Below are 25,077 nucleotides of genomic sequence, written 5' to 3' on the forward strand. Positions count from 1 at the left end.
TTTGCTAATGGATTATTTTATTATGAAGTTTTGAGAGTTCTTTATATATTCTGACACAAGTCCTTTATCAACATACAATATGCTAATATTTTCTCCTTATCTGTAACCTGTCTTTTCATTCTCCTTTTTAAAAAAAATATGAGACATGGTTTCACTATGTTGCCCAGGCTGGTCTCAAACTCCTGCCCTCAAGTGATCCTTCAGCCTTAGTGTTCAGAGTAGCTGGGATTCTAGGTTCAAGCCACCATGGCCCACTGTCTTTTCATTCTGTTTGATAGTCTTTTTTAAGATGGTGGTAAAAAATATATATCATAAAATTTGCTATTTTCACTATTTTTATGTGTACAAGTGAATGGCATTAAATAGATTTGCAGTATTACGTGACCATTACCACTATTTCCAAAACTTTTTCATCACCTCAAACAGAAATTCTGTAACCATCAAGCAATAACTCCCTATTCTCCATTCCCTCCAGCTACTGGTAAGCTCTAATTTACTTTCTTTTCTTTTTTTCTTTTTTTTTTTTTTTTTTTGAGACAGAGTTTCACTCTTGTTGCCCAGGCTGGAGTGCAATGGCACCATCTCGGCTCACTACAACCTCCACCTCCCGGGTTCAAGCGATTCTCCTGCCTCAGCCTCCCAAGTAGCAGGGATTACAGGCATGCACCACCACGCTCGGCTAATTTTGTACTTTTAGTAGAGGTGGGGTTTCTTCATGTTGGTCAGGCTGGTCTCGAACTCCCGACCTCAGGTGATCCACCCACTTCGGCCTTCCAAACTGCGGGGATTAAAGGTGTGAGCCATTGTGCCTGGCCTAATTTACTTTATTTTCTATAAATTTGTCTATTCTAAATATTTCAGGTATGTGAAATTATACAGTATTTAACCTTTTGCTTCTGGCTTATTTCACTTAGAATAATATTTTCAAGGTTCACCCACGGTACACCACATATTAAAACTTCAATCTTTTTTATGGCTGAATAATATTCTATTGTACATATATAAAATAGTTTGCTTACCCTTAGAAATATTTTAGCGAAGATAATGTTTTAATTTTATTATCTCCAGTTTATCCATTTGTTCTTTTATTGATTGAGCATTTGGTATCATATCTAAGAAATACTTGACTAACTGAAGGTCACAAAGATTTTCTCCCATGTTTGCTTATACATTTTTATCATTTTAGGTTTTACATTTAGGTATTGACCAATTTTGGGTTAATTTTTGTATATGCTGTGAGATATGGATCAAATTTCATTTTGTTGCATTTAAACATCCAATTGTTCTAGCTTTATTTGTTTAAAAAATATTCTTTCTCCACTGAATTGCCTTAATTGCCTTTGCATCTTTGTAAAAAAAACAGCTTGCCCTATATGTGCTTGTTGATAATATATTAAAATAGAAATACTTTTTATTTGAAGTGATTTTGTATCCTGAAGTTTGCTAAATTCATCTATTAGTTCAAGAAGCTTCTTTGAAGGAGTCCCTCTTGTTTTCTATATGGATGAACATGGCACCTGAGAATAAAAATAGTTGGCCTTTCTAATCTGGGTTTGTCTTCTTTCTTTTCCTTGCTTTATTCCAGTGATTACAATCTCCAGTTCAATGTTTAATGAAAGATAGAGAGGACATCTGGCCTTCTTCCTGATCATTGGAGAAAACATTCAGTCTTTCACCATAAAAATCATGTTAACTATAGGTTTTTCATATGTGTCCTTTATTGAGCTGTGGAAGTTCCCATCTATTCCTAGTTTGTTAAGAGTTTTTATCAGTTATAGCTGTTGGATTTTGTAAAATGTTCTTATTGCATCTATTGAAATGACCAGATGAGTTAATTTTTAAGCTTCTAAAAACATTGTCATTTAAATTGATTTTTTTTCAATGTTAAATGAGCCCTGCATTACTGGGATACATTCCACCTCACCATCAATATGTAAAAAAATTTTTTTACACATTATTGGATATGATTTGCTAAAAAGTGTAAAGAAATTTGGCACTGGGGTTCATGAGTGATACTGATTTGTAGGCTTCGGATATGCTTCAGATCTATGTCCCCACCCAAATCTCGTGTTGAATTGTAATCCCCAGTGTTGGAGGTAGGGCCTGGTGGAAGATGACTGGATCACAGGGGTGGGTCCTTCATGAATGGTTAGCACCGTCATCTTAGTTAATTTGATAGAGTTATCAAGAGAACTGGTTGTTTAAAAATGTGTAGCACCTTCCCGCTCTCTCTTCCTCCTACTCCAGCCATGTGAAGTGCTGGCTCCCCGCTTCACCTTGAGCCATGATTGTAAGTTTCCTGAGGCCTCCTCAGAAGCAAAGCAGATGCTAGGATTGTGCTTCCTGTCCAGCCTCTTCGGAACTGTTTACTTGGCTCATTGGAACTATAAGCCAATTAAAGCTCTTTTCTTTATAAATTACCCAGTCTCAGGTATTTGTTTCTAGCAGTATGAGAATGAACTAATACAGCTTCATTTCTTGAATGTCGTCTGGCCTTATACATAATGCTGGCCTTATAAAATGAATTGAGAAGTATTCTCTCCTATTCAATTTTCTGCAGGAGATTTGTAGAATTAATATTACTTTTTCTTAAAAGTTTCATAGAGTTCATCAGGAAAGTCAACTGGACATGAAGCTTCTTATAGAGAAGATATTTTACTACAAATTGATTTTTAAAATAGATATAGAATTACTGATATTTTCTGTTTCCTTTTGTTGTTTGTGTTTTTCAAGGAATTTTCCACATCATCTAAGTTGTCAAATGTATTGGTATGCAGTGATTTATAATCTTCCCGTATTATCATTGTAATCTATAGCATCTTTAGTGATATCACCTTCCTCATTCCTGATATTTATAATTTGTATCTTTTCTACCCTTCTTTTTCTTCATCAACCTGGATAGAGCTTTATTATTTTTATCAATCTTCTCAACAAACAAGCTTTTGGTTTCATTAATTTTCTCTATTGTTTTTCCTGTTTCTATTTCATTGATTTCTATTGTGACATTTATTTCCTTTACTTTGAATTTCTCTTTCTTGTTTTAAAGTGCAAGTTGATTTGAGACACTTCTATTCTAATGGAGCAATACTCTTTTAGACTGAATTTCCCTCTAAATATTGCTCTAGCAGCATCTCACAAATTTTGATTTATTTCTCTTTATTTTCATTCCATTCAAAATACTTTCTAATTTCCCTTTTGACTTCTTTGACTTACGGGCTATTTAGAAATGTCTTATTTCATTTCCAAATAATGCAGTACTTTTCAGATATCTTTATCATACTTACTTCTAAGTTAATTCCATTGTGGTCAAACAACATGACTTGAATCTTCTAAAATTTACTGAGACTTGTTTTATCATATATATTCCTCTTGCACTTGAAAAAATGTGTATTCTGCTGTTGTTTGGGAGATTACTGTGCAAATGTCAATTAGATCAAGTTGACAGTGTTGTTCAAGCCGTCCATATCCTTACTGTTTTTTTTTCTATTGTCCTATCAATTCTCAAGAGAGGAATATCAAAATCTCTGACTATAATTGTGGATTACTCTATTTTTCCTTGCAGTTTTATTAATTTTTGTCTCATATATTTTGAAACTCTATAAATAGGTACATATTCAGGATTATAAGGTATCCTGATGAATTGACCCATCTATCTTTACAAAATCTTCCTGATAACAATCTATTTTGTCTGCTATTAATATAGCCACTCCAGCCTTCTCTTGATTAGTGTTAGCATGGTATATCTTTTTCCATCCTTCTATTTTTACCCTATTTGTGCCTTTAAATTTAAAGTGCATTTCTTATAGGCAATATAGTTAGGTCTTACATTTTTATACAATCTGACAATCTTTGCCTGTATTTCTATTTAATGTGATTACTGATATTGATTTTTCAATATCAATATATTGACCATTTATATTTAATGTGATTACTGCTACTATTTTTTCTAATCCTCTTTATGAAAAAAACTCCTAAAAAGAATTATATAAACTCACAGTCTCCAAATCCTCTTCTCCCATTCGACTTTGAACCTGTTTCAGTCTGGTTTTCATTCCTACTATTCTATTGAAACAAGTCTTTGTCAAGGCCACTGACTTCCTCTATCTTGCTAAATCCAAAGGTAAATTCTCAATTTTCATTAAACTTGACCTCTCTGCAACATTTGACATAGGTGATCACTGTCTCCTTAAAGCATATTTCTTTCCCTGGCTTGTAGGGCACCATACCCTCCTTGCAATCAATCAGCAACACTAACTACTCCTTCTCTGAGATCTTTGCTTTTTCCATCTTATTACTTCAACTTCATAACTTAATAATGCCGTGGGGCTCAGGCTCAGCCTTTGGGCATCTTGTCTAAGCACACTCATTTCTTTAGTGATCTCATCCTTCTTGTGGATTTAAATACTACTGCAGTGTATGCTGGGTGTACCACTCAAATGCCTGCCCTTTAGGACTGAAACACTCATTACCCCCACTGCTGAGAATGTTAATGGTTGATTTCTCAAAACTTATTCCCCATCTTCACCAAGCAACTGCCATCAGCTGAAGAAAGTTGACTCACTCAAGGTCACAAGCTTGGGCATCAAGTAACTGACTGATGTAGGGGGTATAAATTATGACAATTCTGCGAGGTTTTTCCAACTCTAGAGCTCTCCATGAGATTGGTGGAAGGACTTATTTCTGATCTTATTGCAGCCCAACTTTTCCCTCTGTCCATTCCTACTTCCTTTACTCCTCACAGTTATTAATCTCAAAAGTCCTTGCCAATACATGTCTGAGTGCAAATCTTCATCTCAGTATCTGCTTCCTGGGAAAACTGATCTGAGACATCATTTACATGCTGACATTGAGAGGTGAAGCCAGATAGACTTCCTGGGTTGAGTGGGGACTTGGAGAACTTTTCTGTCTAGCTAAAGTTTTGCAAACACACCAATCAGTGCTCTGTGTCTAGCTAAAGGTTTGTAAATACATCAATCGGCACTCTGTAAAAATGCACCAATCAGCACTCTGTGTCTAGCTAAAGGTTTGTAAATGCACCAATCAGCACTCTGTAAAAACGGACCAATCAGCACTCTGTAAAATGGACCAATCAGCAGGACATGCGCAGGATCAAATAAGGGAAGAAAAACTGGTTATCCAAGCCAGCAGCGGCAACCCACTCAGGTCCCCTTCCACGCTGTTCAAGCTTTGTTCGTTCACTCTTCACAATAAATCTTGCTGCTGCTCACTCTTTGGGTCCGCACTACCTTTATGAGCTGTAATACCCACTGCAAAGGTCTGCAGCTTCACTCCTGAAGTCAGAGAGACCACGAACCCACTGGGAGGAAAAAAGAACTCCAAAGGCGCCACCTTTAAGAGCTATAATACTCACTGGGAAGGTCTGCTGCTTCACTCCAGAAGTCAGCAAGACCACGAACCCACCAGAAGGAAGAAACTCTGGACACATCTGAACATCTGAAGGAACAAACTCCGGGCACACCATCTTTAAGAACTGTAACACTCACTGCGAAGGTCAGCGGCTTCATTCCTAAAGTCAGCGAGACTACAAACCTACCAGAAGGAAGAAACTCCGGACACATCTGAACATCTGAAGGAACAAACTCCGGACACACCATCTTTAAGAACTGTAACACTCACCGCCAGGGTCCACGGCTTCCTTCTTGAAGTCAGCGAGACCAAGAACCCACTGGAAGGAACCAATTCTGAACACAACACCTACAAACTCATACTTCCAGCACATACCTTTTGTCTGAATCCCAAGACTGAAATATCCATTGTTCTCCTCAACCTTCCAACTTTTCTTATTACTTTGATGTCTAATGGGAATCTCAAACTTAACATATCTGAAACTGAATACTTGATCAATACCACTCCCTCACTTAAAAAACTACCCATACACTGTCTTCTCCATCTAAGTTGATGAAAACTCCAAACTCCCATTCTTTATTACATAAGCCAAAAGCCCTGTAGAATTTTTGGGGGGGGGGGGCTTCCTCTCATATTCCACATCAAATTTGTCAGCAAACCTGTTCGTTCTATTTTAAAAATATTTAACCATTTCTCACCACCCAGCTATCACTCCGGCCCAAGTCACCCTTATCTCTCACCTGGCTTAATTGCAATCCCTCCCATTTTTTTTCCTTGTGTCTGTCCCTGCCCCCTGCTATGGTCTGAATGTGTGCCCCAAAATTCAGGTGTTGAAACTGAATCTCCATTGTGGTGGTATTAAGACATGGGGCCTTTTGAGAAATGATTAAATTAAGGGGCCTCCACCTTCATGAATAGATTAGTGCCTTATAAAAGGGCTGGAAGGAACCCAGCTTGGGTCCTTTTTACCCTTCTGTCCCTTGCACCACGTGAGGACATCTAGATGAATGAGTCTGTACCAGACACCTAACCTGCCAGCGCCTTGATTTTGGACTTCCCAGCCTCCAACTGTGAGGAAATGAGTTTCTTTTATTTCAAAATTACCAGTCTGTGGTATTTTGTTATAACAGCACAAATAATTTAAGACACACCCAATACAGTCTTTTTAACCCAGTGGCAAGAGTGATTCTATTAAAACATAAGGCAGATCACTTTACACTGTGCTCAGACATTATAATGGCTTTCCCCTCTGTCCATTCCCTCCCTCTTCACTCCTGTCTCTGACCTCACATTTTACACATGCTACCTTCCCTGCTGTCTCCCCTCAATGCCTCTGCATGGGCTCATCCCTTGGCCTGAAATGCTCCCCTCCTCTGCAGGGTTCAACCTCTCTCCCTTCCTCTGCAGGGTCCACCCCCTCTCCTATGTCATCTTTGTTCAAATCTCACTCTCGATTAGGTCTTCCTCAACTGCCCCATTAAAATTGCAACCCACCTCCATCCCAGGCAGTTCTTGTTTCCTTTCCTGGCTGTATAAGTTTTTCCTTCCTTTGCACTTAGTATCTTTCAATGTGCTTTATGATTTACTTAAAAAAAATTGTTTCTCCCTCTTCCCACTGCACTCCCAAAATTTAAGCCCCACAGATTCAGATATTTCTATCAGTTTTATTTATTGCTGTTTCTGTAGGACCTAGAACACTGCCTGCCACATAATAAGTAGCCAATACATGGTCATTGAATCAATTAATTAATCAGTCAATCAATCTATCACTGAACTGATGACTAAACATTTTTGTTATACCCCAATTTTATGGCTGAAGTATAGAATACATACCTTGTTAATATGAAAACAAATACCAAAACAGAAAATAAATTATTTTCAAGTTATCCTCCTATGAGGCTAAGAAATACATATGTAAAAATCCATTCAAGCTATCCAGTCACTAGATCTTGCCTTCTGATGCTAAAATCAACAGATTGGAGCCTTATGCCAATTTAGAGGTAGGAGAACTAAGCTGGCCAGCTAAGCTCTCCTACCTCTAAATTGTTATAAGGCTCTGATAATTAAGTATCTAGCAGTGAGTTGTTAAGAAACAACTAATTTGGTAATGCTTTTTTTTCTAAATAGCACCTAACTTTCACCATGATGTATATTTAACTCTAGCGAACAAGTCAACCAATCAACTAAAAAATAAAACAAAAGAAATTCTAACAAAGCTAAGTACTGGAAGTGACTGGCATTTTTCGGGGATCAAGAGCTTTATAACTTATATGATAGATGCACATGTGCAATTCTATCTTTAATACACTTTATATAAAGTAAAAAGCATGTAATACACATAATCCTTTGATGATCCATCATGTTGAGGAGTGCTTAATAAATATCAAAAAGCACCGATTAAGCCAGAGGAAACTCCTGACAAGGTTGCAGACATCTGGACATGTACACCTGTTCAAAGTCAGTGATCTGTACAGAAGACCCCAGAGAAAGAATTAGTGTCAATCTGATATTCAGTGATAAACAATTATTACCAAGAATCCAATATGACACTGGAAATAATAATAAAACTGGCAAGTTAAGTATAAATTGAGTGACCTCAGATGTTGTGGAAATTTGAAGCCCTTGATTGCTGCTCAAAGCTGTCATGTTGGCAAGAAAATTCTTATTCAGCCAAAAAGTATAAGAATTCTTATCCATCCCACCCTGGCCCTGTAAACCAGCTCTCTCAGCCAGGAAGTCTGAATAATCCAGCAGTCACCAGGAGCCTCCTTTGGGATGAAATTTGTTTCCTCTACTCCCTTCAACCCATCGATTTCCTGCTCCTGTTTCCCTGGCTCTCTGGGAGAGGATAGCAAAGAGCCTGCTATCTGTGACCCTCTTTCTGTTTTGATGACTCTTACAGACTCTTGTTATCAGGCTGTATCAGGAATCCAAAAGGATTCCTATTTTTCTTCCCACCTCTTGCAGCCACATCTACCAATGGATTCTTTGATTTGCATGCTCAGAGGCAGCATCGGTCTAGATAAGAGACCTCTTGGCCCCAGCCCTTGATTTGGGGAGATCTTTTCTCATTAATAAAAATATAATAGCTTCTAGTTAAGGAAGACCTACTACATGTTGGGTACTATATCAGGCACTTTCCACATAGTCTTGTTTTGCCTTTACAACATCTTTGTAAGAAAATATATTATTGACATTTTACAGATGAAGAATGGGAAATTAAATGACTTGTCCAAAGTCATACAGCTAATAAGCATGCAAAGAAGGCAGCAGAATTCTAACTCCAGAATCCATGTTTTCTGCTCTGATGCTGTTTCTCTATCAAGCATTTGTAACATGAGTGATTCTAATTTCATTTTTTCCTTTGCATATTATATAGTAGTCAAATTGTTATAAATATGTCAATCATTTTGGTGCCAAGTTAAATTGTTTTTAAACTTGCTTTCATAGTAACATTGCAATGTTACTACCCATTTTCACCAAGCTGACATCCTCACTGATGGCCCAAATGAAATGGTGGGTTAAATTGCCTGGACTTTAGCATGAGTCAAGGTTGCAGCACCAAACTGTACTACTCCTGGCCATGTAGACTTCACCTCCACGCTTGCAATCAAACAATGCCAATGTTACTTAAGAATATCCTTGATAAAGAAGTAAATCAACCTCAGCACATATCTTTTTCATATTCTGTGACAAAATGAGAAATATGCACATAGAAAGATGATGGCTATCTTGAGATACAGCACTTGTGTAATGAGTTTTTGGGTTTCAAGCCAAATTAACCTTTTTTTTAATGAAAATATTTCACTTGAAACAACAAATGACAAAGTATTGTTGTCCAGACTTGAGCATTGGGCTAACGTTTTATCCAAGAGGAAAGTGAACCCACATTGACAGTTGTTTGTTGCCAATGGTAAAATTTGAGCTTTCAAGCAAATATAAGAATTTTGGAAGATTTGTTTCTGTCACAGTATGCTTGGCAGCTTCTCAATACTTAAAGACCTTTAGATGAGGTCATTAGTGGTATTAATAAATATCATATTTTATATGTTATAAAGTAAAATGTATCAACATTTAGAAGTTCTATATAATTCAGAATGTTATTTTCCAAATGACTAATGTACAATGTTACAGAATTATGCGTGAGTAAATTCTCCATTGAAAACGCAAGACAGGATGGTGGATTTAATACATACATATGTATATACTACATACATAGATAGCGAAATACGAAGAACTCATGGATTCCACATTTCCACCAACCTTTAGAAACAATTACCTGTCAAGTTTTGGTGTGACATCAAAGAACAATATTCACAATTATCTCAAAATGCTATTAAAATACCACTTTAATAACTACATATTTGTATGAACCTGTATTTTCTTCATATTTTCAATCAAAACAACCTATTGAAACAGGTCGTATGCATACATATGAGAACTTATTAACTATTTTCTATTAAATCAGTCACTAAAGAAGTGACGTTCACAAAAAACTGGAAAACATTGTCACTCTTAACTATTCTTTTGTTCTGGAAAATATATTTATTTATATTAACATGTTTTAGGTTTAATATTATTTTTAAATTAATAAATATATAAATATGTTAAGCTTTTCTCAGTTTTAATTTTTACTAAGGTAAATATCAATAGTATAAACCAGAATCCTTTGGAGTCCTCAACAATTGTTAAGCATGTAAAGAAAGGGGTCCTGAGGCCAAATCATTTGAAAACCAGTAATATAAGAAAATTTTGTGCAGCCACTGAATATTCTAGAGGAGTACATGCAGAAAGATCCCAAAATAAAATATAACATGCAGAGAAAAATAGCTGAAGAAAGATGTACTTCAATGTCAACTATATCAGTAAAGTTGTGAAATTATGAGTAATATAATTTTTATTTTTGATGTCCTGTTAAAATTTTTTAAATGAGCATAGCTTGCTTAAATAAAAAGTAACAAATTAACAAACAAATGAATAACTGAATTATATGATACATGACAGCAGCTTTAGTCTAGAGAAACATCTCTTCCTTTTTCATTGCCCTATTCATTTTTATTCAATCCCTTCCTTTCTTCCTGCTCTGATGGCAATTCTTGAGATACATATTTCTTCTCCATAGCCCCTGTCCCCTGTCAAGAGTTTTCAACCTTCTAGTTCCTACCAATACTTATAAACTATACTACCTTATAAAACAACTTTTCCCCTCATCTGCAGGTTATCAACAAATATTAAATCATTGTTCTCTAAAATTATGTATTATAAAGCACAGCAATGTTATGGTTTGTGTGGTCACACCTGTTGCAGGTTACACATCAATATCACATTGATCACTGTGTTTCCTGAGTTAGTGTGGCTTTTCAACATCCCAGTGTGTGCCTAACAATAGCTGTTAAATACAGCTATGGCCCCAACAATGGGAGGTGTATGTGGATCATAAGAGTGACCTACACGTTGGGTCCACTCAACCACTTGATCGCACAGTAGTTAAGCCACTGGAACTCAACAGACCTGTGATGAAATCCACAGCTCTAAATCCCCAGATATATTTTATAACCTGCCTAGGCCTCTCCTCATTCAAAAGGTGAGAAATTTTACAGACTTATTATAATATAAGAAGGCTCACATATTCTGGTAGATGGTAAGTGCTCAAAACATGTAAGCTGCTGTGCTTTTATAATCATATTATTAGTATCGTTGCTATTAGTGTAATTCTAGATTTTACCTCTCCATTTAATCCTGCTTTCCTTATACATCATTATAATGGGTAATGACTATGGTTTGGATCTGACTCCCTGCCCAAATATCATGTCAAATTGTAATCTCCAATGTTGGTGTTGGGGCCTGGTGGAAGGTGATTGGATCACGGGGGCAGTTTCTCATAAATGGTTTAACACCAACGCCCTTGGTGCTGTACTTGTGATAGTGAGTGAGTTCTCATGAGATCTGGTTGTTTAAAAGTATATAGCACCTCCCCACTCCCTCTTTTCCTCTTGCTCTGGCTATGGGAAATGCCTTTCTCCCCATTTGCCTTCACCAGGATTAAAAACTCCCTGAGGACTTCCTAGAAGCAGAAACTTCTATGCTTTCTGCACAACCTGAAGAATCACGAACCAATGAAATATTTTTTCTTAATAAATTATTGAGTCTCAGGTATTTCTTTATAGCAGTGCAAGAATTAAATAGGCCAGGCACGGTGGCTCACGCCTGTAATCCCAGCACTCTGGGAGGCCGAGGCGGGTGGATCACGAGGTCAGGAGATCAAACCATCCTGGCTAACACTGTGAAACCCCGTCTCTACTAAAAATACAAAAAATTAGCTGGGCATGGTGGCGGGTGCCTGTAGTCCCAGCTACTTGGGAGGCCAAGGCAGGAGAATGGCGTGAACCTAGGAGGCAGAGCTTGCAGTGAGCTGGGATTGTGCCACTGCACTCCAGCCTGGGTGACAGAGTGAGACTCCATCTCAAAAAAAAAAAAAGGATTAAATAATATACAAATTTGTACCAAGAAGAGGGACATTGCTATAAAGATACCTAAAAATGTGGAACTGGGAAACAGGTAGAGGCTAGAACCATTTGGGAGATCCAAAAGGAGACAGAAAGATGCAACAAGGTTTGGAATTTCCTAGAGACTTATTAAATTGTTGTGACCAAAATTCTGATAGTGATATAGACAGTGAAGTCCAGGCTGAGGAGGTCTCAGATGGAAATCAGGACAGGAACTTATTGGAAACTGGAGTAAAGGTCACATTTGCTATGCTTTAGCATAGCCTGGCTGCATTGTGCCCCTGCTCTAAGGATCTGTGGAATTTTGAACTTGAGACTGATGATTTAGGGTATCCAGTGGAAGAAATTTCTAAGCAGCAAAGCATTCAAGATGTGACCTGGTTGCTTCTAACCACCTATGGTCATATAACTAAATAAATGAACTGAAACTGGAACTTATATTTCAAAGGGAAACAGAACATAAAAGTTTGGAAACTTTGCGTCTTGGCCATATGGTAGAAAAGAAAAGCCCATTTTCAGGGAAGGAATTCAACCAGGCTGTAGAAATTTGCACAAGTAAAGAAGAGCCAAGTGCTAATATCCAAGACAATGAGATAAAGGCCTTGAAGGCATTTCAGAGACCTTCAAGGAAGCCCCTCCTGTCACAGACCCAGAGGCCAAGGAGGGAAGAATGCTTTGTTGGGCTAGGCCCAGGGCCTCACTGCCCTCTGCAGACTCAGAACCCTGCTTGCTGCATCCCAGCCGTTTCAGCTCCAGCTGTGGTTCAAAGGGGCCCAGGTAAAGCTTAGGCCACAGTTTCTGAGGGTGAAAGCCTTAAGCCTTGGCAACTTCCATATGGTATTAAACCTGCAGGTATGCAGAGTACAAGAGTTGAGGTTTGGGGGCCTCTACCTAGATTTCAGAGGATGTACAGAAAAGCCTAAATGTTCAGGTAGAAGCCTGCTGCAGGGATGGAGCCCTCATGGAGAACCTCTACTAGGGCAGCGCAGAGGCAAAATGTGGGGTCGGAGCCCCCACACAGAGTCCCCACTGGGGCACTGCCTAGTGGAGCTGTGAAAAGAGGGCCACTATCCTCCAGACCCCAGAATGTTACATCCATCAACAGCTTGCACGATGTGCCTGGAAGAGCCACAAGGACTCAATGGCAAACCTTGAGAGCAGCCAAGGGGGCTGAACCCTGCAAAGCCTCAGGGGTGGAATGGCCCAAGGCTTTGGGAGCCCACCCATTGCACCAGTGTGCCCTGGATGTGAGATATGCAGTCAAAGGAGATTATTTTGGAGCTTTAAGATGTAATGATTGCCCTGCTGGGTCCTGGACTTGCCTTTATCCCCCTTCTTTTGACCAATTTCTCCTTTTTAGAATAGGAGTATTTACCCAATGCCTATATCCTCATTGTATCTAGGGAGTAACTAACTTGTTTTGATTTCACAGGCTAATAGTTGGAATGGACTAGCCTTGTCTCAGATGAGACTTTAGACTTTGGATTTTGGAGTTAATGCTGGAATGAGTTGAGACTTTGGGGGACTTTTGGGAAGGCATGATTGTATTTTGCAATGTGAGGGGGACATAAGATTTGGAGGGGTCTGGGATATAATAATATGGTTTGGATCTTTGTCCCTGCCCAAATATCATGCCAAATTATAAATCCCAGTGTTGGAGATGGGGCCTGGTGGGAGGTGATTGGATCATGGGGGCAGTTTCTCATGAGTGGTTTAACACCATCCCCGTTGGTGCTGTTCTCATGATAGTGAGTGAGTTCTCATGAGATCTGGTTTTTTAAAAGTCTGTAGCACCTCCCCACTCTCTCTCTTCCTCCTTCTCTGGCATGTGAAGTGCCTCCCTCACTCCCCCTTTGCCTTCCACCATGATTAAAAGCTCCCTGAGGCCTCTGCAGAAGCAGAAGCTGCTATGCTTCCTGTACAGCCTGTAGAACTGTGAGTCAACTAAACCTCTTTTCTTTATAAATTACCCAGTCTTAGGTGTTTCTTTATAGCAGTGTGAAAATGAACCAATACAGTAACAGTGGTTACTGTCTTCTCTAGTGCAACTTCATTAAGTAACTGTTTTTAAGTTTAATCAGTTAATACACAGAGCCTGAATGGTGAAGTATGTGTTAGAGGAAGAAGTCTCATCATGGTTTAAAAGGGCAGAGAGAGAGAGAGATCACATAACTGTAGCTCAGATGAGCAGAAGATATTTTACAGAGTTATCTGGAGAGATTGTGCAATGATACATCACATCTCCTAAGGAAGAGTTAATTATAAGGACTGGGTGAAGGTGGTGGGTATAAATTTAAAGATAAATTTAGTCAACTCCATAGTTTTACTCTGGGTTGGCTCAGAGCCCAGAGCTTTGGTGTGGTCTACACTCTGTTTAAAAAACAGTGAGCGGTCAGGTGTGGTAGCTTATGCCAGTAATTTAAGCCCTCTGGGAGGCCAAGATGGGAGGACTGCTTGAGGCTAAGAGTTCAAGACCCACCTGGGCAACAAAGTGAGACACGGGTCTTTATATAAAATTTTTTAAAATGCAACTCAAACAAACAGAAAACAGAGAGCAAATACATAGGCCCTTTCTTTGACTTTATAATCTCCAGTTACACAGATAGGCCCTTTCTTGGAGCTTGGTATGTGCCTTGTTTTTGTTGTTATTGCTGTCATTTTTGAGACAGGGTCTTGCTCTGTCACTCAGGCTGAAGAGCAGTGGTGCACTCATGGCTCACTGCAGCCTCCACCTCCTGGGCTCAAGCAATTCTCCTGCTTCAGCCAGATATGGTTTGGCTGTGTCCCCCACCCTAATCTCATCTTGAATTGTAACTCCCACAATTCCCACGTGTCATGGGAGGAACCTGGTGGGAGATGATTGAATTACGGGGGTGGATCTTTCCTGCCCTGCGCTGTTCTCATGATAGTGAATGAGTCTCACGAGGTCTGATGGTTTTAAAAATGGGAGTTTCTTTGCACAAACTCTCTTCTCTTGTCTACCGCCATGTTAGATGTGCCTTTTACCTTCTGCCATGATTGTGAGGCCTCCCCCCCAGCCATGCGAAACTGTAAGTCCAATAAACTTCTTTCTTTTGTAAAATACCAGTCTCAGGTATGTCTTTATCAGCAGCATGAAAATGGACTACTACAAGCCTCCCAAGTAGCTGGGACCACAGGCATGTGCCACCATGCCAACTAATTTTTTTTTTTTTTTTTTTTGGAGAAAGGCTCTCTCTGTTGCTCAGGTTGATCTTAAACTCCTGGGTCAAACTATCCTATCCTCCTGCCTCTCCCTCCCAAAGTGTTGATATTATAGGTGTGAGCCACTGCACCTGGCCCCTGCCTTGTTAAATGCATTGTTTATTAGGCTATTAGTTGATCAGGAAGTCAAAAATACCTAACAAAACACCTAAACTACCCTAGCCATAGGGATTTAAAATATGGCTGGGGCAGCAATTTGTAGGACCACCATGGAGGAAAATGGAGGAAAAAGTCTACCGCCTTCCTGATATATTGCTTCAATTTTGTCATCAATTAAATTCAGAATTTCTGAAAAAAAAATACTTTATTATTATTATTATTTTGAGACAGGGTCTCACTTTGTCACCCAGGCTGGGGTGCAGAGGCATGATTATGGCCCCCTGCAGCCTTTACCTCCTGGGCTCAAGTGATCCTCCCACCTCAGCCTCCCAAGTAGCTAGGACTACAGGCACATGCCACCATGCCCAGCTAATTACTGTATTTTTTTGTAGAGATAGGATTTCAGCATGTGTCTCAGCTGGTCTTGAACTCCTGGGCTCAAGCAATCTGCCTGACTCAGCTTCCCAAAGAGCTGGGATCAAAGCTGTAAGCCACTGCACTGCACCTGGGCTAAAACTTTTTTTTTCTTTTTTTTTTTTTTGAGACAGAGTTTCACTCTTGTCGCCTGGACTGGAGTGCAATGGTGCTGCCTCGGCTTATTGCAACCTCCGCCTCCCGGGTTCAAGCGATTCTCCTGCCTCAGCCTCCCAAGTAGCTGGGATTACAGGCATGCACCACCAGGCCTGGCTAATTTTGTATTTTTAGTAGAGACAGGGTTTCACCATGTTAGCCAGGCTGGTCTCAAACTCCTGACCTCAAGTGATCTGCCTGCCTCAGCCTCCCATAGTGCTGGGATTACAGGCATGAGCCACCGCCCCCAGCTGGCTAAAACTTCTTTAGGTGTCTCTACATATCAAATAGTCTTCTACGATCATGGGAAAGAACTGAGTTTAAAAAAAAAATTAGGTAATTGAAAAATCTGAATATGTCAATAAGTATTCTGTTAAATTGTTATAAATGTCATATCACAAATTCCCTTTATTTCTTATCAGGGTATATATTTTTAGCTATTAAGAGATGATGTGTAAGTTTTTCAGTATAAGAAGCTCTTGAGCAAACCTTAAGAAAAATATGTTTAATACTTACATTGCCCCAAATAAGTTTCCATGTGTGGAGAAACTTTCTGGTGAGATTCATGTTCACATTTAAAATATCACTATAATCAAAACTTTGGAAAGTGCTAAACGGTCTGATGGGCACTGACTAGCTACAAAGGGAAGGCAAGGCATGAAAGAAGAAGGCATAGGCTGGGAATCTGGAGACAGAACCAATCTGGGAACGATTGCTGATTAGCTATGTAGCTCTAAGTGTCTATCTTTCTTGATCTTAGTTTTCTGGTATGTGTATTATATTAATGAAAATCTCAGAGGTTCTGTGGGCTCTGTAATTCTATTCTTTTTTTTTTTTCTTGCACTGTGAATTTTTGCCTTGTCTTTGTTCGCCCTCTTTTGGACTTCTCTGCATCATTTGGCACTATTGAGAACAATCTCCTTCATAAAACTCCATCCCTCGCTTTTATGGTGAGAACAACTCAGGGACTCATTTCAAATACCACTGTCCTCAATCAGAGCTGACCCTCATGGCTCAGTTCCTGAGCTAACTGAAGCTTGTTGTCTCTCTCTCTCTCTCTCTCTCTCTCTTATTCTCTCCTTTTTCAGAGTTGAAAATATCTAGTGTCTTCCATTAGTCCCTGCTGTGGCTTCAATGCATCCTCCAAAGTCCATGTGTTAGAAACTGAATCCCCAAGGCAATGGTGTCTAGAAGTGGGACCTTTAAAAAGTGATTAGGTTACAAGAGGTCTACTCTCATAAATGCATTAATGATGTTATTATGGGAGTGAGTTAATTAACATGGGCATTGGTTAGTTATTGCTGGAGTTGGTTCATGAGAAAAGGATGAGTTCTGTCCCCTTTTCTTCCTCTGTCTCTCATATGCACTCTTTTGCCCTCCTGCTTTCTGTCATGGCATGACACAGCAAGAAGACCCTCACAAGATGCAGTCCCTCAGTCTTGGAATTCTTAGCCTCCAGACCATGAGCAGAATACATTTCATTTCTTTATGAACTCCAAAATCTCTGGTGTTGTGTTATAGCAGCACAAAACAGACTAAGGCAGAAAATTGGTACAGAGAATGGGGTTGTTACTGTAACAAATACCTGAAAAGTGGAAGCAGCTTTAGAATTGGGTAATGCATAGAGGCTGGAAAAATTTGGAGCAGCAGGCTAGTAAAAGCCTGGATTGCTGTGAATGGAGTGGTAAGGGCAATTCTGGTGAGGGGTCAGAAGAAGACAAGAGCTGTAGGAGAACCTAAATCTTCCTAGGGATTACTTAACTGGTCATGGTCAGAATGTTGGTAGAAATATGGAGTGTAAGGGCCATTCCAATATGGTATCAGACAGACATGAGAAGCAAGATATAGATGGTCCCCAACCTAAACAATTTTTTTACTTTATGATGGTGTGAAAGTAATACTCATTCAATAGAAACAGTTCTTTCAGTACCTATACAACCATCCTGTTTTTCACTTTCAATATAGCATTCAATAAGTTACATGAGATATTCCATACTAGATTATACAATAGGCTTTTGTCTATAGGCTAATGCGAACATTCTGAGCATGTTTATGGTAGGCTATCCTAAGCTATGATGTTCAGTAGGTTTGATGTGTTAAATGTATTTTGACTTATTGTATTTTCAACATACAATGGGTTTATCAAGATGTAATCACATCATAAGTCAAGGAGCATTGGAAAGTGGAATAAAGGCCATCCTTTATCCTAGTTATACAGTTGTAAAGAACTTCATGGAATTATGTCCATGTCCTAGAACTTTGTGGAACGGGGGACTCAAGAGTGAGGAACTAGGATATCTGGCAGAAGAAATATCTAAGCAGCAAAGTGTTTAAGCTGTGCATAGCTTCTTTTAGATACTTACAGTAAAATGAAGGAAGAGAGAAATGATATAAAAATGGAATTTATAATTAAAAGGAAAGCAGAATGGAAAGATTTGGAAAAATATCAGCCTGACCATGTAAAGAATAAAAAAGTTTGTTCAGCAGAGAATACTAAGGGTGTGGCCAAGAGACGTTTGCTAAAGAGATTCATATGGATAGAAGGAAGCCAGGTTCTACTCATCAAGACTATAGGACAATGACCCTGAAGGCATTTCAGAGATCTCCAAGGCAAGCTAGAACTTCAAGGGCAAAGTTTCCAGAGAGGCACCTACAAGACCTCAACATTCGCTGCCCTACACTGCCTTGGGACTCCACTCCTGGAATTCTGGTACAGCACCCCTCAGCTGCTCTGGCCATGGTTCAAGTGAGCTGAGGTGTGGCTTCACCTGCCACTCCACAGGGTACAAGCTATAAATCTTGATAACATCCATATGGTGTTAATTCTGAAGGCCCACAGAATGCAAGAGTTGTGGGGCCATGGCAGCCTTCATCTAGGTTTCAAAGGATGTTACAGACAGTCGGGGGCCCAGGTAAAGACTTGTCACAGGGGTGGAGCCACTGGAGACAGTCCCTGCTAGAGCAACGCCTAGTGGAGCCATGGGAATGGTGTGGCCCCTGAGACCATGAACCACAGGGTCACCAGTGTGCAACTCCAGCCTGGAAAAACTGTAGGCACAAGACTTTAACTTGTGAGAGCTGCTGGGTGGACTGAGCCCAGCAAAGCCACAGGGGCAGGGCTGCCCTTATTAATTGGGTTAATGTCATTACCTCAGGAGTGAGTTTGTCATTATCGCAGAAGTGAATTCAGTCCTCTCTTGCTATCTCTTGTGCACACTGTCACCATGTGATGCTTTCAGCCTTATTATGATGCAGCAATAAGGTCCTCACCAGATACGTCCCCTTGATCTTGAACTTCCCAACCTCCAGAACAGCCCAGTAAACTTCTATTGTTTATAAATTACCCATTCTGCGGTACTCTATTATAGCAGCATGAAATGGACTCAGTCCCTTTACCCTGATAACTTATAAATCTCTATCTCTACGCCATATGACATCACATCACACAATGGAAAGAACATGAATTTGGGGCTTTAACAATACTTAGGTTCTTTAACTCAGGACTTTGTAAAGATTTACTGAAAATAACTTTTCCAGTTTTACAAATTAAAAAACACAGGATGAGAGAGGTCAGATGAATTTCTCACCCAGCTCCTAAACTGGACCTGACCCAAATTACCAGCAGAATGCTCAGTCTTAGTATAGAACAGATTTCAATAGACATTTAGTAAAGTACTCTGGAATCCCTGCCCAGGAAGGGTATTAAAAGAAACAAATTCTGAGCTGAATAAGTACTCGGGTTGGTGGTTATCTAATGTTTGCTTTTCATAATTTATTTAACAATTATTTCCAAATAATTATTCAGTTGTCCATTAACTACATATTTGGTACAGCAGAATAAAACAAACAAAAAACAGTGGTACATCAGAATAAACTGGTCTCTTCAAATAGCAACTCAGAGTCTTTCAAGTAGACATCCTACCTTAGAGGACATCAAAGTTTGTTTGAAATGGAAACAGCCTCTCCAAAATGAGTCTTCAAAGGTTGCAAAGTACTACAGAAGAGCTTTAAATTTAGGCTTTTTTTTCCTGTGGTACTTTAAGTATAACAGATGGATCTTCATAATTAGCATCACATTTGCATTTTTCTCTCCACAAAAAAGAGCTAATAATCTTAGAAGGAGAATTAAAAAGCATCATTCCATCATATTTTTATTGATCTTATTTATAATTTGTATGCCAAGTCTTCTTTATGATACCTATTACTTTCAACTCTCTCCTGGGAGATGAACAAATTTACAAATGAGGAAATGAGCAGGGTAGTTAGGAGCACAAACTTGAAAATGACTTTGGGATGATAACTCACTGGAAGGCCCTGATAAAGTAGAAGAAATATGAAGATTCAGATACAGCCTGAAGCCCATCTATGTAATCTCCTCCAACAGAGTAGGCCTACTTATCTTTTGTGTATGTATCTATGAGACTCCCATCCTCTCCTGTGCACTGTAACTCCTACCACTCAGAACCATTTAGTTGAAAGGTGCTATGAAATAAGAGGAATCATTGAACAAACTGTCCTCATAGGCAAGCTCTCAAGCTCTCCCGATGTACAGCTGGAGACAGCTATTGATGAACTATGGTGAGTGCAGAAGTTAAACAGATACCATCTGCAGAGCACAGAGTAAGCAGAGGCCCTAGGACATTCAGCATGGGACAGTATACCCTGAGAGAACTGGGCCAGGGTAAACAAAGATCATGTCCCAACTGTGTACCACAATCAACGTTGTATCTGAGGATCTCGGTGATCCTCATAGCTTCCCTATGAGGCTGATACCATCTTCATTCTGTAGCTAGAGAAACTAAGATTTAGGAAAGTAAACCATATTGCCCAAAGTACTCTAGTTAAGTGGCAAAGCCGGTATTTTCATTTAGGTCCCGTCCAATAGCAAACTTCACGATACTAAGTGGCATGCCATTTTGACCTGTTAACTATATGCAATAAATTTGCTCTGGTAAAGGTTTTGCTTTAATTTGTCCATATCCAATCCCTCATAATCAATAACACAACTTTGTAAGTCACCTGAATACCAATAAGGAGTGTAATCAATGACCAAGAAACAGAAAAGATAAACTGGTCCACAGGGAGATTGAGCCCTCGACCTTAAGCTCTCTAGAGCTGAATTCTAACCAACCCAGTTAATTAGCCACAGACTATTAAATGAACAAATTAGAGCCCAAATCCTTTCAAACCACAAATCTAAGTTGGCCTTGTATAGGAACACAGAGTTAAATATGTACTGATTTTTTTTCATATCAGATGGGTAATGTGCCAACATCCTAATAAGGCTGAAGAAGGCACATCTCACACATTACTGTGAAACCCAATCATCACGCTTATGAACCACAAAAGGATCAAGATGCACTGAATTTGAGTGTGCCCATTTAGTACAGTGCAGACTCTCTTGAGTATCCCCAAATAGATGAAATTATAAGGGAAATTTTTATAATCTTTTTTTAAGCTTTCTCTTGCTGTTCATAAAGCCTATACTTCACGACATTTTTTTTAAATTGATATATCTAATTTAGGAATCAAGTCTTTAAGAGGATCCTGGTTGAACTGACAATTTTTCATCAGATTCATTAAACTCCACCCCATAGGTAAGATCAGACCTGGAATTCTTGAGTTGGAGAGTACTCCATGAAAGATACTGTGTGTCCTAAATGAAAAGCAGTAATACCACATATCTAACTGATAAGATCTGCAAGCCCAGAGAGCCTGAAAGAGGAATTCCCTTTTGTTGCTACTGGACTTCAGGCCTCTTCAACAACACATGGAGTATATTCTGCACCCAGGGCTCAGCCTTACCCATCCACTTCTCAGTGGCACCAAGGTCACTCAAGGGTTGAGTACTCACACAGCAAGAGAGGAAAAGGGAAGGATGCAAGAAGAGGGAGATCCATCCCTGACCTAGTATAGTATTTGGGCCATTGCTCTTCTCCACCCTTCATAAATTACTGATAATTTTGAAAAGTCTGGAAAGTGAGAAACAGGAAGGATAAGGAGAAACTCTAAGGAAAAAGGAGGGAATTCATCTGGGGATGTTCTTCCATTCCTCTTTCCTCACCCAGACCCTTCACATAGTCCTCCCATCTTCATTCTAATTCCTTGACCCTGAATATTTGTGCTACCCTCTTCCCAAATCCTAATCTCTTTCATTGTAGCCAGGCACCAGGCCAAATCAATCACACATTCAGAACTGTGGGAGTCTCCTCCCAGTTCTCAGGGGTGGTGGGAAGGCACAGATCTCAAAGCTACAGAGTTTCAGTGAGAGCAGATTTGTTGCTTGCATTTAAATTTTTGGAAGCCTCACTTTTCATGGAAATAATGTTCTCCAGATGACTCAGTTTGATAGCACTGTTATTCAGGGTACATTTTGTGTTAAATATGCTCTTGTCTATTGGCCTTGGATCCTACATATCATAATATAATATTCTGAGGTCCAAACAAATACATTATGGAACACGACCTGCTTCTATGCAGGAGCTTTGTCTGTACTGCACATTTATTCATCAGGTAGGAAAGTGGGGAAGTTTGCAAAATAGAGAAGGATTCTTTAAAGAGGTGGGAACAAGGTTATCTAAAGAATCTAGCACATTGGCTAAATTATATAATTATGAAAAGAGCAGACATTACGCACAAGAGAAATTCATCATTTTTGTATCTCTACTTTCATTTTCTGTAAACAATGTACAACTTAATGTACAAAATTGCTATGATCAGGTCTGGTGGTAGTTCTAGATTTAAATATGGAAAAGCCTCATTAACAGAAATCACATGCCTACAATTATTTTTAACAGAACTTTTGGTTGTCCAAACCATCATTCATGAGAGAACTCTAAATTCAGACAGGTGAAAGACACTTTTAATTTACTGATGTTAATCCAACCAGATCATTTGGAAATATTTAAAATGCCTATAACAGGAACCATTTACTGGAAGACTATAATGAATTACTTAATGTGCTTATTTCAGGACAAAACTAAGAGTAATATTCTACTTTGTAAAGGAGATTAGATTTGCAATGAAAGGAACTTACTGGGGAAACTGGCCAATTGAAAGCTGGCAAAACAATGTGAGCAGATGCATTAGAAGTCATCTGATCTGGGGAGCTAATCCCAATGCTGTCAGACCTTCTAAAACTGCCTCAACCATGTCAATGCACAAATGGAAACTTATTGCTAGTCTGCAGCTTTAATAGAGCAAGGGAGGTGCTACTGGCCTCACAAGCCGGGGAAGCTTTTCCACTGCATCTCGGCTGCATGGGCCTCCAGCACTCACAGATACAGACGTCCACATCAACTGTAAACTGACCCTCTGTTCTGAATGACCAGTGATATTCCTCACTACATTTCATGACAGTTACTTGAAATATGCACTAAACACATATGTGTAAAATGTACTTAAATGGCAAACCAAAGAATTAACACCTAATTCTAAATCTGACAAATTAATAAAGTAATATTTACTTATACGGTTATAAAAGGTTAGTGTTATAATAAAAAATGTCCTAATTTGTCGTGGTCAAGGGTGTGAATGGATATGAAATAAGAAAATATGAAAAAGTAGTATTGATAAGAAAAGTATTTTCCAACTTTGCAATTGTTATGATTTTCCCACAATATTATTTACAGAAGTAGATTTACAATTTTGCCATTTGAAAAATATTGTAACTGTGAAATAGTTAACATTCAGTTTAAAGTTTGGGATTTCAAATGAGCCTAAATTGATGAAACAGACTGCCTTACCTTTAATTTATATCATGGAACTTGTTTTCAGGACAGAACATAAGATATACAGATTGAGCCAAATCATCTAAGCAATTAAGATTTCATTATTGTGGATACCACTGGAGCCCACACTGAAAACTGAGTGCTATTAACCTAAAGATTTAAAGTCACAATATCTGTGACTCAGTTGCCAAGTCCATCCAAGGTCAATGGTTAAGAGTTCAATGATGCTGAAAGTAGCAAAAAAAAAAAAAAAGGAATTTCAAACTAAGATTGAATAGTTTGCTAATTTCCACAGCTCTGCATCAGACTCACCTTCCCTGGCTTCTTCTTATAACATCTCCTTTATCCACAAATACTCATCTGACAATCTCATATATTTGGAACACAACTGAGAATCAATTAGCCAAGTCACAAAAGTCAAGCCATCAAACTCTTTGCTCTGTCTTGGAGGAGAAACTCACACACCATCAATTTTACAGATTATTTGCTTTTATGCTTTACCTAAAAATATTACAAATTTGGCAACCTGTTTTCTAAATCTCTAAAGAGTCTAAATTTCTAAAGAATGTTAGAAGCCATAAATAAATGGGGTTAGTACTTGTTATAGGTTCTATGAGAGCAGAGATACAATACTAGACAAAATAGAAAATCTGTCAAAACTGACAAAAGCTTAAAAAGCACAATAGTCTGGGGATACTGCAGTGAGAACCAATATAACTCAATAGGTCCTGCTGGCATCATGGTACTGCATTCATAGTAGAAGAGTTGATGTTCATTCTGATGTCTGATTCATTCAGAAAGTTCCTATTTTGTTTGGTTTAGTCAGTTTAATGAGTTATGAAAGTACTAATTCATTTTAGAAAGCTATTCATTTAAAAGGCTTAAAACAATATGTATGTGTATGTGGGTGTGTGGGTGTGAGATATCTACCTAGATATGGCTATATAAAGAGATATCTGTGTCTCTCTCTATCTATCCATGCTTAGATTCTAAGAACTTCAAGCTGATTTTGCCTACACTCAGTAGGTGCTGCTAGTACACCCAGGTGTACTAAGTGGGTAGCTTCTTGATTTGAACCACTAAATAGTGGGGTTTTGGTAGGTCTGAACCAAGTGAATTCCATTTCTGTAGGTCAAAAACAGTCAAATATCAGTCATTTCATATGGCTCCAGCTAATGTTATTATGGGCCATTTTGTGATATGTATAATTTTCCCATACAGTATTTTACTTAGCTGAATTATAAAATTAAATTAGACTATAAACATACAGTAACCGAGCAGTAGGGACCCTGAACTGGAAAGAAAAATGTGATTAATGTCACAATAGAAGTCAAAATAATAAAACAAAACCTGATATTTAAGAGTTCACATATTAGGACCCTCAATTACCACAAATTTACCACGAAGAGTTTTATTCTAACTCACAATAATACTAGGTAATATTTTACTTCTACTCTCCGGAAGATAGCTGGATTGTAAACACCAGTTGCTGGCTTATGATTGCCCAGGAAATGTGCACTGAAGCTAAAATGGAAACTTGTCAGGTTTTTCTCCCAGTCATG

The 25,077-nt window shown here is 38.8% G+C and overlaps 1 protein-coding gene and 1 non-coding gene across 3 annotated transcripts in view; both read right to left on the minus strand.

The window, feature by feature from the left end:
• LHFPL6 (LHFPL tetraspan subfamily member 6) overlaps positions 1-25,077 on the minus strand; it is a 258,726-nt gene that overhangs the window by 82,277 nt on the left and 151,372 nt on the right. The window lies entirely within an intron of this gene.
• LOC115930486 (small nucleolar RNA U13) lies at positions 21,036-21,137 on the minus strand. Its single transcript, XR_004067122.1, has one exon. It is a non-coding gene; the product is annotated as a small nucleolar RNA U13 (small nucleolar RNA).

Source organism: Gorilla gorilla, chromosome 14, assembly GCF_029281585.2.
Source record: "Gorilla gorilla gorilla isolate KB3781 chromosome 14, NHGRI_mGorGor1-v2.1_pri, whole genome shotgun sequence".
Classification (NCBI taxonomy): Eukaryota; Metazoa; Chordata; class Mammalia; order Primates; family Hominidae; genus Gorilla; species Gorilla gorilla.